Source organism: Mus caroli, chromosome 5, assembly GCF_900094665.2.
Source record: "Mus caroli chromosome 5, CAROLI_EIJ_v1.1, whole genome shotgun sequence".
In the NCBI taxonomy this organism is placed as follows: Eukaryota; Metazoa; Chordata; class Mammalia; order Rodentia; family Muridae; genus Mus; species Mus caroli.
In genome coordinates, this window is record NC_034574.1 from 99,973,274 (window position 1) to 99,986,335 (window position 13,062).

At 44.4% G+C, this 13,062-nt stretch overlaps 1 long non-coding RNA gene across 1 annotated transcript; it reads left to right on the forward strand.

Annotated features, from left to right (window-relative positions):
- The first annotated feature begins 732 nt into the window (after nt 1–732).
- Nucleotides 733–4,504, forward strand: LOC115031130. Its single transcript, XR_003836746.1, has 3 exons — nt 733–802; nt 2,261–2,304; nt 4,133–4,504. It is a non-coding gene; the product is annotated as an uncharacterized LOC115031130 (long non-coding RNA).
- Nucleotides 4,505–13,062: the final 8,558 nt, after the last annotated feature.

Genomic DNA, 13,062 nt, shown 5'->3' on the forward strand with positions numbered 1-13,062 from the left:
TGCCACCCAGGACCCCACACATGGGCAACTCTGATGCCTACATTTGCCTTTTACCTTCACTGCTCATTGGTTTAATTTTCTATAAAATGTTCAAATGTTACATGTACTGGCTGGTTTTGTGTGTCAACTTGACACAAGATGGAGTTATCACAGAGAAAGGAACTTCAGTTAGGGAAGTGTCTCCATGAAATCCAGCTGTGGGGCATTTTCTCAATTGGTGATCAAGCAGGGGGGGGGGGCATTGTGGGTGGTGCTATCCCTGGGCTGGTAGTTTTGGGTTCTATAAGAGAGCAAACTGAACAAGCCAGGGGAAGCAAGCCTGTAAGAAACATCCCTCCATGGCCTCTGCATCAGCTCCTGCTCCAGTCCTGACTTCCTTTGGTGATCAACAGCAATGTGGAAAGTGTAAGCTGAAAAAACCCTTTCTTCCCCACTTGCTTCTTGGTCATGATGTTTGTGCAGGAATACAAACCCTGACTAAGACATTACAGAATATTTTGATATACAGTTAATAGGAAAAAAACAATGAAACCCACCACCTAGCTTTCAGAAGGAGTTTGTTTCCAACTGTCTGTCAGTTTGTCCCTTTTAAGAGCAAGTCCTGGAAATAACCTAATTAATTACTAATTAATCAACTTTGATGACAGTGCATCTTTACAAGGCCAAGAGAACAATTTTCTATGAAAAAGGATCAGGCATGGTACACACAGTGAACCTGATTAAATAATCCCCGGGACACAGAGTCATGCACGGCCTTCAGGTGAGGGACTCACTGGCCTTCAGGAGGAGCTGGAACACTCAGGTATTTTGGCCTAATCTTTTAATGAATGGAAACTTCTTCTGTAAGATGCACACTGTTAATTTGTTACATTAGGATAGAAGCATCCTCTGAGAAGAATGAATTCTCTACAAAACACAAAAGGGGGTGGGGTGGGGAAATAGGGAAGAAAAGAAGGAAGAAAGAAAAAAAAAAGAAAGAAAATCCTAAAATCTATTTCTGAATGAAAAAAAGCATTTGCTGGTAAAATTATGCACAATCTCTCAGAAACTCAGTGGAGGCACAGACCAAAGTGTAACCATAGTTTCTGTTTTTAAACTGTCTTCTGTAATTTTTTTCTTTTCCTGGTATTACCAGTTCAGTGACCTAACTTGGTTGGAAAAACAAGCCTTCTCCAAGAGAAACAGCATCTAAATCAAAGAGAATTCTTACATCAACAGATTAAAAAAAACAAAAAAACAAAAAAAAAAAACCTGTGACTGTTTGAAGACTGGTGTATCCGACAGACAGCGCCTTTGGAAGCTGGAACTGGGGGCTCTGTCACCACTACTCAGGAGTTGGTCCTTCAGGGGAATTTTAGAGTTGTATTTTGAAAGGTTACTAAGAGCGGGTATTTTATCATTGTGCTGTGGTATAGAAAGGAGGTTTTCATTATTATTATTTATACTGGAAACTAGTGACAGGCAATGAGTATTCACTAACTGACCAGCTATTCATCTGACCCTACACAGTTGAACAATCTCCTGGGTTGGGAGCTTAGCTCTGTGGTAGAGTGGTGTTCTATGATGTGCAAAGCCTAGAGTTCTATCAATAGCACCACACCTGTATGTGCATAATGTGCATTCAAGCCCTCACTCACAGAAAGAGGAGGGGAGGGGGAGGGAAAAGGAGAGAGAGGGGAAGGGGGAGGGGGAGGGAGGGGAAGGGAGAGAGAGGGAGAGACAGACGGAGGGAGGGGGTAGGTGGGGCTGGCTGTGTTGAAGGTCACCACTAAAATCTTTGAAACTGTTAGGGTAAACATTTGATTTTTTTGTATCGTGGGAGAGATTGATATGACATGTCTAACTTAGGACCAACCTTCTTTTTCCATTTTTTTAAAAAAGGGAATAATATTAATTGTGAAAACTAGGAAACACATTCAACCTCAACTAGTTATAATCCGAACACACCATGATTTCCTCGCCAGTAATGGTGCTTCCGTTTCTACTACCATTCTCCTAAATATTCTAGCTCATGTCAAAATGTTTTTTTTAACGTTCTCAGCGAGAACATTTAGTATTTAATAAATGTGCCTGTACCTCACAGGTTTGTGTCAATAGAGAAGTCTTCCAAGGCCTCTCCTTTCTCTGTCCTGAGATTAAGTAAGCAATAATGAATCCGTGAACTTGGCCCTCTTTTATTTTATCATGAAAACGATTATGGGTGGTTAATTTCATGACAGCTTCAAATATCTGCCTGTAAAACGTTTCCATATGCTTTCAGATGGCTCTGGAATGTTCCTCTCTGTGACACGCCTACCTTTTCTGGTAAGGACTCAGCTGGGATAGCAGCGTGATCCTTGAGGAGCATGGTCCAGGCCACCACTGCGCAGGCGCAGTCCTGTTCCCACCCTCTCTACTTCCTGTTCTGCAAGGCAGTCCTTAGGTGCTGGAGCTGGCAGTGACAGAAGAGATCTGCAAGAAGAGGCTCCTGGCAGCATAGTTTACACTGTCCCTTTGAGAAATATCCCAGCACAATCTTCCTCTCATATGAAAAGTACCCTGAAAGCAAGGGTGGGGGTTGGATCTAGAACCTCATGGGATTCCAGGCATTGGGAGACTTACTGAAATCGCGCAGTCCTGGGAGACAGCAACACTAGTTTGTTTCCCACAAGTCAAGTCAGAATGAGGAGCACGTTTACAGGTTCGGAAAAGTGACTGCATATGGCTAGCATGTGCTCAGTCCATTTAAGACAAGCCAGCAAGTTGGGTACATCTCTGGCTCTGTGTATGCTTATTATAGCTACTTGTGCTTAGTTGAGAAACCATTCAAGAAAAATAGTCTAGCTTCGTCAGGGGCTGCCATGATATTGTGCCTCTAGCTGGCTGCAATAATCTAAGGCAGGAAGTTCCTTAACCTGATAAAGAGCTAACTTACGCTCTAAATGAGTGACTGCTTTCCTTCAAATATCAGCAAAACCCAAGGACGTCTGTTCCTGCCAATTTTATCCAACATCTTCCTCCAAGTACAACTCGGTATTTGTAGACAAATGACCTTAGAAAACTGCAAAGAATCCATTAAAAATTATTAGAACTAAATAAGTTTATCAAGGCTTCAGTACATTAGATCAATATTCAAATATAAGTCTTATTTTTGTGCATTAGTAATGTGCAATCCCCCAAAGGAATAAAGAACACAATTCTGTTTACAATTGCAGTAGACTAGACAAAAATAAAGACGTTTAGCAATTCTGTTTACAATAATAGCAAACTAGATAAAAAATAAAACATTTAGCAATTCTGTTTACAATTACAGCAAACTACATAAAAATATTTAGAAACAAATCAAGACATTTGCATAAAAGAAGTACAAGACATACACTGAAAACTGTACAGCATGGACAAAAAAATCAGATGCCTATGTGAGTGTAAATGCAGCTGTGTGCACAGAACAGAGGGGGACGAGAAAGACGACAGTCCATATCCAGCTCCACCCCTAAGAGCCTTTTTGCCTTTTGCTGTTTGTAGAAAATGGTATGTCTATACTAAAGTTTATGTACAAATAAATGCACAATACTCACAAATGGCAAAAACATCATCAAAACAACAAAAACAAGTGAAATATGATGGTGTGTATCTGTGAACCTGGCTGCTTAGGAGACTGCAGGGATGGCAACCCCAAGATCAATGCCATCCAGGGAGATTTAGCAAGACCCCAGATGAGAGAAAGAGGGAGAGAGGGAGGGAGGGAGGGAGGGAGGGAGGGAAGGAGAAGAGGAAGGGAGGAAGGGAGGAAGGGAGGAAAGAGAGAAAGAGAGAAAGGAAGGAAGAAAGAAAAGACAGACAGACAGGGGCTATAGGTCAGCATAGAGAGTTTGTATAGCATATGTGGGCCTCCCCAGTACTGAAGAGTAACAACAGGATTCCCTGGTAATGATGCTGTTTGCAAGTGGAAAGGGTTAGCCATAGAACAAGAGTCAACATTTGCAAAATATACTCATAACACAGAACTCCAATTTTACTGAGAACAGTTATAATTCAACAATCCGATTATAAATGGGACATATCTTTGGAGAGCTATTTATTATATTTGCTAGGGGTGGATCAAGTAAAGCCTTAAAAACTATTTCAATGATTTTTTTTTTCTCCTGAGCAGAATGAAAAGTTCGGCTTGCTTCCTTGCATCTGGAACTCCTGGGTCGGTAGTGTCTGCAGAGTCAGGGCAGGCACGATGTCTGAAGCAATGCCCTCTTTGTTGGATTTCCCAGGCTCTGAGCACCACTCAGCTGTTTCTTTCCCAGGAGAGTTTTCTCATACTGGAGACTTTGGACATAAAGTGTGATACATATTGTCACCATCCTAACACTGTTCCTCCCAGACCACCCATTTTCTAGTTAAGGACTCCTCATCTTAGAGGAACTTTGTAGGACAGAAGTTTCAGCCAGGAAGAACTACCAGGTCAGCCCCACCTCCCCACCTGAACCTGTGAAATAACCACCTCCTATCCCAAGCCTGCCTTTGACATGAGGAAAAGCCACATAGGAAGATGGACTTAAATGGAAGAGGCCTTAGCACTCAGGCCTTATCCCTTAGGTCATCCTTCGTTCCAGTGAAAGGAAACTTTGCTCCCCTTTATTCTGGAAAGTTACTGACTTGAGAACTAGGGATAAGCAGCTGGGTGGCTTGAGATAGAATTGTCAAAACCAACAACTAATCATGGTTCAGAGCACGTGGGCATTTCAACAGGAGCCTGGAGGAGAAGACAGGGCTTCTTTCCTCAACTGCACAAATTAAATAACACAGAACTCCATCCAATCCAGATTTTACCTGTCATTAAATAAGATTGGAAACAATTTTTTTTTTTTTTTTGAGACGGTCTTGCAGTATATCCCTACCTGCCATGGGACATACAATAAGCTAGGCTGGCCTTGAACTTTCAGCAACTGCCTGCCAATGTCTCCTGAGAGCTGGAATTATACACTCGGGCCTTAACCGGACTTGACTTCAGGGACCGTACCCGCATTCTCACCCAGGCAGGGGCGGCCAGTATTGGGCCGTGCCCAAGGAAGCTGTGAGGCAGGACAGTCTGTGAGATGATGTTCTCAGGGACTATGGGTGGGCCCCTCTCACAGATCTCACACCCAGGATCCCTGGGGCCCTAAATGAGAATTAGTCAAGACTGTTAAACAGTCAAGCTTTTTGCTCCTGGCAATCCCAGTAAAAGAAGGCGAATTTTCTGCATGAAGTTGAACTGGAGTCCCACATGGAACTTCCCTCAGCCAGGTCCTAAGACCTCTGAAGGCTTGCTGGGGAATAGCATCTCCTCAAAGCACAGAGGATCACCCCAGGGTTCCCAGGCCAGGAGCCTCACAAAAAAACCCAGCACAAAATAAATCTTCTTTTAAAAGTTTGGGGCACAGGGTGGAAGCTAGAGAGACAGTTGAGCAGTTAAGATACAGGCAACTCTTGCAGAGGATACAAGTTCAGTTCCTGACATGTTAGGTGGTTCACAACTGTACCTCCAGCTCTGGTAGACTCAACCCCCTCCTGGCCTCTGCTGCCACTTCCCTTGTGCATACATACCTACACACAGAAACAAAACTAAAGCTAAAATAAATCTTTAAAAATCCCCTAAACCAGCCATGCATAGCACTGTACACCTTTAATCCCAGCACTTGGGAGGCAGAGACAGGCAGATCTCTAAGTTTGAGTCCAGCCTGGTCTACAGAGTGAGTTCCAGGACAGCCAGGGCTACACAGAGCAACTCTGTCTTGAAAGACCAAAACCAAACCAAACCAAAAAAGAAAAAAGAAGAAAAGAAAAGAAAAGGAAAGAAAAGAAAAGAAAAGAAAAGAAAAGAGAAAAGAGAAAAGAAAAAAGAAAAAAGAAAAAAGAAAAAAGAAAAAAGAAAAAAGAAAAAAGAAAAAAGAAAAAAGAAAAGAAAAGAAAAGAAAAGAAAAGAAAATTCCCCCCAAACCCTGAGCAGCCATCCAAGACATGGGGAAAAGACTGCCTGAGTCAACCTCCGTATCCTTGTAGGATAATTTGAATTCTCCTTGAAAATCTCAAGGCTCCTCCAAAGTACTGAGCTCCCACTAAGCAAGAGAGCCCACACTGCTTATTTGTAGTGGAGGCTCTGGAGTCGCACACTTGTGTGAGGCCTCCTCATCCAGGGTAGCAGGAGACTCCTCAGAGGGTACAGTCACCACCCTTCCCAGAAAGTACCCTCTGTTTTCTCTCATGAACCCTTTTCTAGGCGCGCAGCCAGGAGACCGTCCTCCCCAGGAAACCATGGCAACTGCAGACCTCGGTGGAACACTGCCTCATGTGTCATCATGAGCTCGGGCTGACTGGACGCCGTAAAAAATTAATTCAGTGCTTCAAATCGACTGTTAGGGTGTTTACCCAGAGCAACTCGGACATCCCATCAGTCTTTGCAGGGCAACAAGAGCTCGCCGGAATTGTTACTTCGATGGGTTCCCGTGGATCCGAGTGGAGCGGGGAGGTCTGGACCTGGCTGCCTGCTTGCTGAGTCAGAGCAGGCCTGGTCTCTGACACAGGCTACACCCTGGGCCATAACTGCCCCTTTCCTCTGGAGAAGAGGACAGAGAGACACCTGCACAGAGTCACAGATCACAGGGCTAGAAGAGGGCCTGCACGATCTGATAATCACTTCCTCCCCTTTCCCTCCTCCCTGCTTCCTGCTTCCTGAGTCCTCCTTCCCCCTCTCTTCCTCTTCCTCCCCCTCTCATTCCCCTTGTTTCCTCTACTTTTTCTTCGTCACCACCACCATCTCCACCCCACCCCACCCCCATTATCTTTCTTTTCCCACACATTGAGAAGCAGGACTTAGGGATATCTAATTCAACAGTAGATGGATAAGTCTGGACCAAGGGTCCATGAGGTCCATAATTGTTTGGAAAGTATCATAAACCATTATATACCTATGTAGATATAAAATACACTCAGAATTAATACACTCAGAAGCACGCTTCAGAAAAAAGCCACGCCTTTGCTTAATTGGACGATGCATTGCTTGTGGTTTAGCTTCTCCTTTGAATTCCATGAAGGGATGTGAGAACAAACACCTTTTCATCCTCCTGGGCACACAGGCTGAGGTCTGGGCAGGGTGCTGAGGTTTGAGTTGTGTTTGAGGTTAGCATGGGAGGGAGGGAGGGAGATTACACAGTAACTCAGGGTTGTCAGCAAGCATGCATGTGTTAGCTGCTTTGGGAGCAGCCGGCCGGTCATCACAAAGACTAGACTCAAACCCAGCATTTACACCGTGAGTGCTCTCTGTCAGCTAGCTATACACCCTGTCAAAGGGTCGCCTTTGTTGTTCATAAAGCCAACCATCTTTAGGAGTCCAGGTAGCCTTTGACTCATGCGGTGACTTTCTGGTACAGGGTAGCTCTTTACAGTGTAAGGTTTGCTCGCCCTTGTTTGACCAGGCTGGACCTCCAGTACGCCTTGACCTTGCTTCAGTCCCCCAGGTATAGGATAAAACATACATTTTAAAATCTGTTTCATTTTTACTATGAAGAATTAGTATCTCAGTGTAATAAAGTATGTTCTACTCCCTGCTTCAGCTTTAAAAGATATTTATTTTATGTGTATGGGTATTCTGCCTCCATATGTGTGTGTGCTCCACTTATGTGCCTGCTGCCCAAGGAGGCCAGACAAGGGGGCGGCAACCCCTAGACCTGGAGTTAGAGATGGGCTGAAGCATCATGAGGTGGCTGAGAATTGAACCCAGTCCCTGCTTTTAAAATATGGGACAACACTCTACTAAGGGCTGGTAAATAAATCAACCATTAGATTAATAATGCAAACCTCAAAACAGGAATAATTTCTTAAATTTCTCAGCCAATAGAAGTGTTCTCAGGATGAACACCAAGTCAGTTATATTTGTGCATGGGTTTGTTTGCTTGTTTGTTTGTTTGTTTTAAACTCTGGAAAGAATGGAAATTACCTACGTTCTCATCTTCTTCAGTTCATGAGCTCGGACTGACTGGACGCCATAAAAATTAATTCAAATCAGCTGTTAGGGTGTTTACCCAGAGCAACTCGGACATTCCATCGGTCTTTACAGGGCAACATGAGCTCATCCGAATTGTTATTCCAGTGGGACCCAGTGGATCTGAGTGAAGCAGGGAGGACCCCGAAGAGGAAGGGCCAGGGTGAAAGATTGGTGACTCAAGATCAAAGAGGGGTAGGAAGTGGAAGGGCCTCCATATTAGAAAAAGTCTGAACTAAGGTTTCATGGAAGACTCACACAGGAAAGACCTGGGAACCTGGCCACTGCGAGAAAGGCACCCCGTGGTCCTAACATTGCCTGAGAATGGCGAGAATGAAGCCTGGGCGCCCAGTGGTCTTAATCCCCTGATGGCAACTGATAACCCCTTTTGTGTCCAGGCCAGGGCTTCCTGGCAGGAAGGAAGCCCTGGCCCCTTAGAGGGATAAGGCCGGCCTGGGAGCAAGAGCTGTGGGGGTGTCTCAGTATTACTTCCCATTCCCAGGGAGGGGGCTCAGCTCCCTTTCCCAGGAGCGGAAGTCAGACAGGTCAAGCTAATGTGGAATTGAAACTCCTCAGGAGTCTGCCAGCCTGGTGATGCCGGAGGAAGACCCTGAGGAGGGTGAGGGATAGAAAGTAAATTTGGGGCCACAGTGAGATCAAGACCGGGATTAGAGGGTAATCTACGAGGGAACTTTCTCTTCCCTTTCCCCTTATTTTTGCCTTATATTTTTACTATGATGGTTCATAATTTTGCTAGCAAGTTAAGACAAAATAAATGTGAGGTGTTTTTTTTTTTTTCAAAGTCAACTTTGTGGCAGCAATTGTAATAATGAGCCTCCGCAGCCCAGTGGGGTCCCTTTTTGGGTCTTGTTGGCAAACTAAAAGCAGCCATATTTCTGCCACATGAAAATAATTGCATAGTGTGCTAATGTGCTTTCTCTTGAACACCCTTTAATATATATGTATATATATGTATATGTATTATTGACAGAATTCAACAAATAACTTTATTTACATGTTTTATTATTACATTTATTGTGTGTAGGTATGTGTGGTTTATTTATTTATTATGCTGCATTTACTGAGCTATTGTGTGTTAGGGTGAACATGTAGGGTCAGAGGACAACCTGTGGGAGTCGTTTCTCTCATTCAACAATGGTGGATCTCAGGGGTGAGACTCAAGTCACCGGGCTTGGCAGCAAGCATGCTTGCTTGTTGAGCCATCTCACATTTTGGTGCCTACCTTGGCTGTTTATTAAGCAAGTATTCAAAGGAGTGCCTCAATGGTGGAGGTGGCCGTTCACCTTGTTACAGCTTCCAGATCTCCCTGACCTGCAGAGAACCCAAGATACCTGACCCTGACCTGGGCTGAGCAGAGTGGTCCTTTGATTTGGTGTATACTTCTGGAAATACACTGTTTAAGGAGCAGATTTCTCCCGAGTCTACATGTAGAAGAGTTGAGAGCCTACAGCATAGCAAGACCCCTAGAATCATATTGGTTGCTCTGCTCTGGAGAAATCTACCCTGAGATGTTAGTAATGTTCTGCCCTGGTCCCCAGTCTCTAAAGCTAATGGTACTACTTCCTTCATAAGGACAGTATGATGGCAGAGGTTTTGTGTGATGTGTGCACACTTCTACATACTGTCTGAAGCTGCTCTCGCTGCTGCTGCTGCTGCTGCTGTTAGGAGTTTGCTCACTGGAGACTCAGAACCATATGTCAATGATTTCAAATCTCTCTGTTCTGTACATTGAAAATAAATCTGCTCTCCTTTTGCTAGCAGCTTGAGACATCTGTGTGACCTATTGTTCCATGGCTGCAGCACATTGGTGAAGGAAAAGCTGAGCTGAGACTTCATCTCCCAGCAGTTAGCCTTCCAAACTACAGGGGATGCCAATCAAATCTCCACACCTTGAGTCAACCAGATACGTCAGCCCACTTGTGCTCTGGACAGAAAGATTCCTCATCATGAGAGAATGCTGCAGCCGGGCAGTGGTGGTGCACGCCTTTAATTCCGGCACTTGGGAGGCAGAGGCAGGTGGATTTCTGAGTTCAAGGCCAGCCTGGTCTACAAAGTGAGTTCCAGGACAGCCAGGGCTATACAGAGAAACCCTGTCTTGAAAAACAAACAAACAAAAAACAAAAACAAAAACAAAAAAAAACAGAGAGAGGGAGGGGGAGAGGGAAGAGGGGAGAGAATGCTGCCTGAGGCCTCCGGTTCCTGCTTTCAGTTTATATTCTAGAACTTACTGCCCTCTTTATTCTTCTGCAAATTCCCTGCTGTAGACCCCACAGTCTTGATGTCAAGATGCTAAATGGGAACATCAGGCTTGTGAAGATCGGCTCCATCTCTTTTGTGAGTCAGAAACAGGACCAGGGCAGACATAGTGGCTGCACTCTACAGGCAAAGGCAGGTCAATCCCCATAACTCACAGGCGGACCCTCATGAAATTAAAGAGCGTCTGCAAAGCACAGGCAACATTCTGGAATAGACAAAGTGCTCAAAATTTTACAAGAAGAAATTCAACAGCCAATTTTTAAAAACTGGTCAATGCAATATATAGGCAGTTCAGTCAATGAACACACACACAAGCTCAGCCTTACCAGGCATCAGAAAAAAAATGTAAATTAAAACTACATCAAAGCCCATTGAGTGAGCTCTTTGGGTAGAAGCGCTTGCCTGCAAGCCTGCTGACCTGGGTTCCAATCCCCAGGACCTGTATTGTGGAGGCAGGGAACAGACTCCTGCAAGTCTGACCTCCATATCTGTGCTGTGGTGCACATGCCGATGCACACACAGATAGAAAGATGGGTAACTGTAAAAAAAAAAAAAAAAATACCACCGCACTGAGGTTCCATCGCACACCGGTCAGAACAGCCCTCATTACAGAAACAAACAGCGGCAAATGCTGGTAGAGGTTAGACCAGAGGGAACGCTGATACACTAAACTAATCCAGCCGCTATGACAGTCAATAGGTGGGTTCTCAGAAATGAAAATTAGATCTACCATATGACCCAGCCCTGGCACTCTTGGGTACTTAACCCTGAAAACGACAAGGCAACATATCAAAGAGATCTTTGCATATAAGTGTTTATTACAGCACTCAGTGTCGATCAACAGAGAATGGACAGAGAAGATGTGCTCTCTCTCCACATGGTGCATTCTTCTTCAGTCATAAAGAAGAACAAAGGTATGTCATGGGTCACATGAGGGAAATGGATACAACCAGAGATAATCGTATTAAATGAATTAAACGTGTCTCAGAAAGACAAATACGTTTTCCTCACTTACAAGATTCTAGCTTGTTACATAGGAATATAAAGCCATACTTATACAAATGCTGTGAAAGTTGAAATAAAAATATCTAGGGGGTTGGGGGACCAACAGGAGGAGGAGACGGAGGAGGGAGAGTGTTTACTGTCACATGAAAATGACTTTTGTAACTCAGTGTGATAAAATTAAGAAATATTTTTAAGTGGCTGCCTGCTGTGTGCCTGCCCTCCTTAGTTGTGTGTGGGCATCAGCGGCTTTCTCTCAGTCCTTGATAGGGCTTCGCTGATCTTTTCTTGCTGGGACTTGAATTACAGACCAAAGACAGCTGAATACTGTGTGATAAAGATTTGCAAGGTGCCAATGGAGGACTTGACGAAACTGTAGCACAAAATCTTATGGGTTCTCAAATTAGCTTTAAAAATCCTTCAGCTGTTTGTTCTCCGTCTTCAGAAAATGTTGCAAACTGTGGGAAATGACTCCTGTAATTCCCCAAAATGAGGACCCCCGTGGGAAATGCTGCTGGGAGCCAGGGGCAAGTTTAGAGGTCATGGAGACAGGTGGAGGATCTGGCTGGGTTTTCTGTGCCTTCATCCATCACCAGCCAGAAGGTTCTAGAACCAGCTGGGTCTCTCTCTTCCCAGGGCTTCAGTTTTCTTTCTTGTAAGAGGAAGGTCATACCATGAGAATTTCTGAAGCTCTGCATAAATTTCTGTGAGAAACTTTGAAATATGTTTTTGCATGCCTTGACTTTCTGGGCTATCTCCTACTAACATAGACCAGAAAGCTCGCAACAGAAATTTATTCAGCCCTGAAGCCTGAGAAGCCCAAGGTCAAGGGGCAGATCTGTTGTGAGCCTGGTCCTGCTCCTAGCATGGCAGAGGGCTTCATAACCTGAGAGAGAGCTGAATGTGGTTTTATAGCTAGTCTACACTGGCAACAACTGACCAGTTCCCAAGACAGTGACATTAACCTATCCACAAGGATAGAACCCCCAAGACCTCATCACCCACTAAAAGGCTCTACATTTTAGCACACTTACACTGGGGATCAAGCTTCACTCACCTTAATTTTGGGTGTACATTCAAATGATAGCATAAAAGTATATTTATTAATACCATTAATAGGCAGAAGACATAACAATGTGAAAGCAATCATTTTTATCTGTCCATTATGCTAACTTTTTATTCAAGTACGTGAACACTATCGCTGACTAATATTTTGAATGAGTTGTTCAACACCACATCAAAAGCTATAGGACTGTGAGAGGTGTGTGTGTGTGTGTGTGTGTGTGTGTGTGTGTGTGTGTGTGTGTGTGTNTGTGTGTGTGTGTGTGTGTGTGTGTGTGTGTGTGTAGCTCTGTCATCCTGGAACTCACTTTGTAGACCAGGCTGGCCTCAAACTCACAGAGATGCCTGCCTCTGCCTCCCCAGTGCTGGGATTAAAGGTGTGTGCCACCACTGCCCAGCTATGAGTGGTTTTTGTTGCCTGGTCATCTTCATTAAGTTTGATAGGGCAGCTAACTTGACTTCTTTATTTGAGAGTCCCGACTGAAACCTTTTCTCTTGTTCTAGCTTGTCCTCCTAGAATGTTCTCTTGCTCTCTGACTCGACTCTCAGAGCCAGATAACTTCAGTTATATGAGTGGTGTAGGTAAGAGGCTGGAGTCGGGATTGCCCTCTGTGGGCAATGCTGTTCTTCCGCTCTCAGGGGCCGTCCCCACAGTACTTGCCATACATGGTGTCTGTGGGTCTACACACTGGTCAACATCCATCATACAGTAAGCCTGGCTTCAAGGT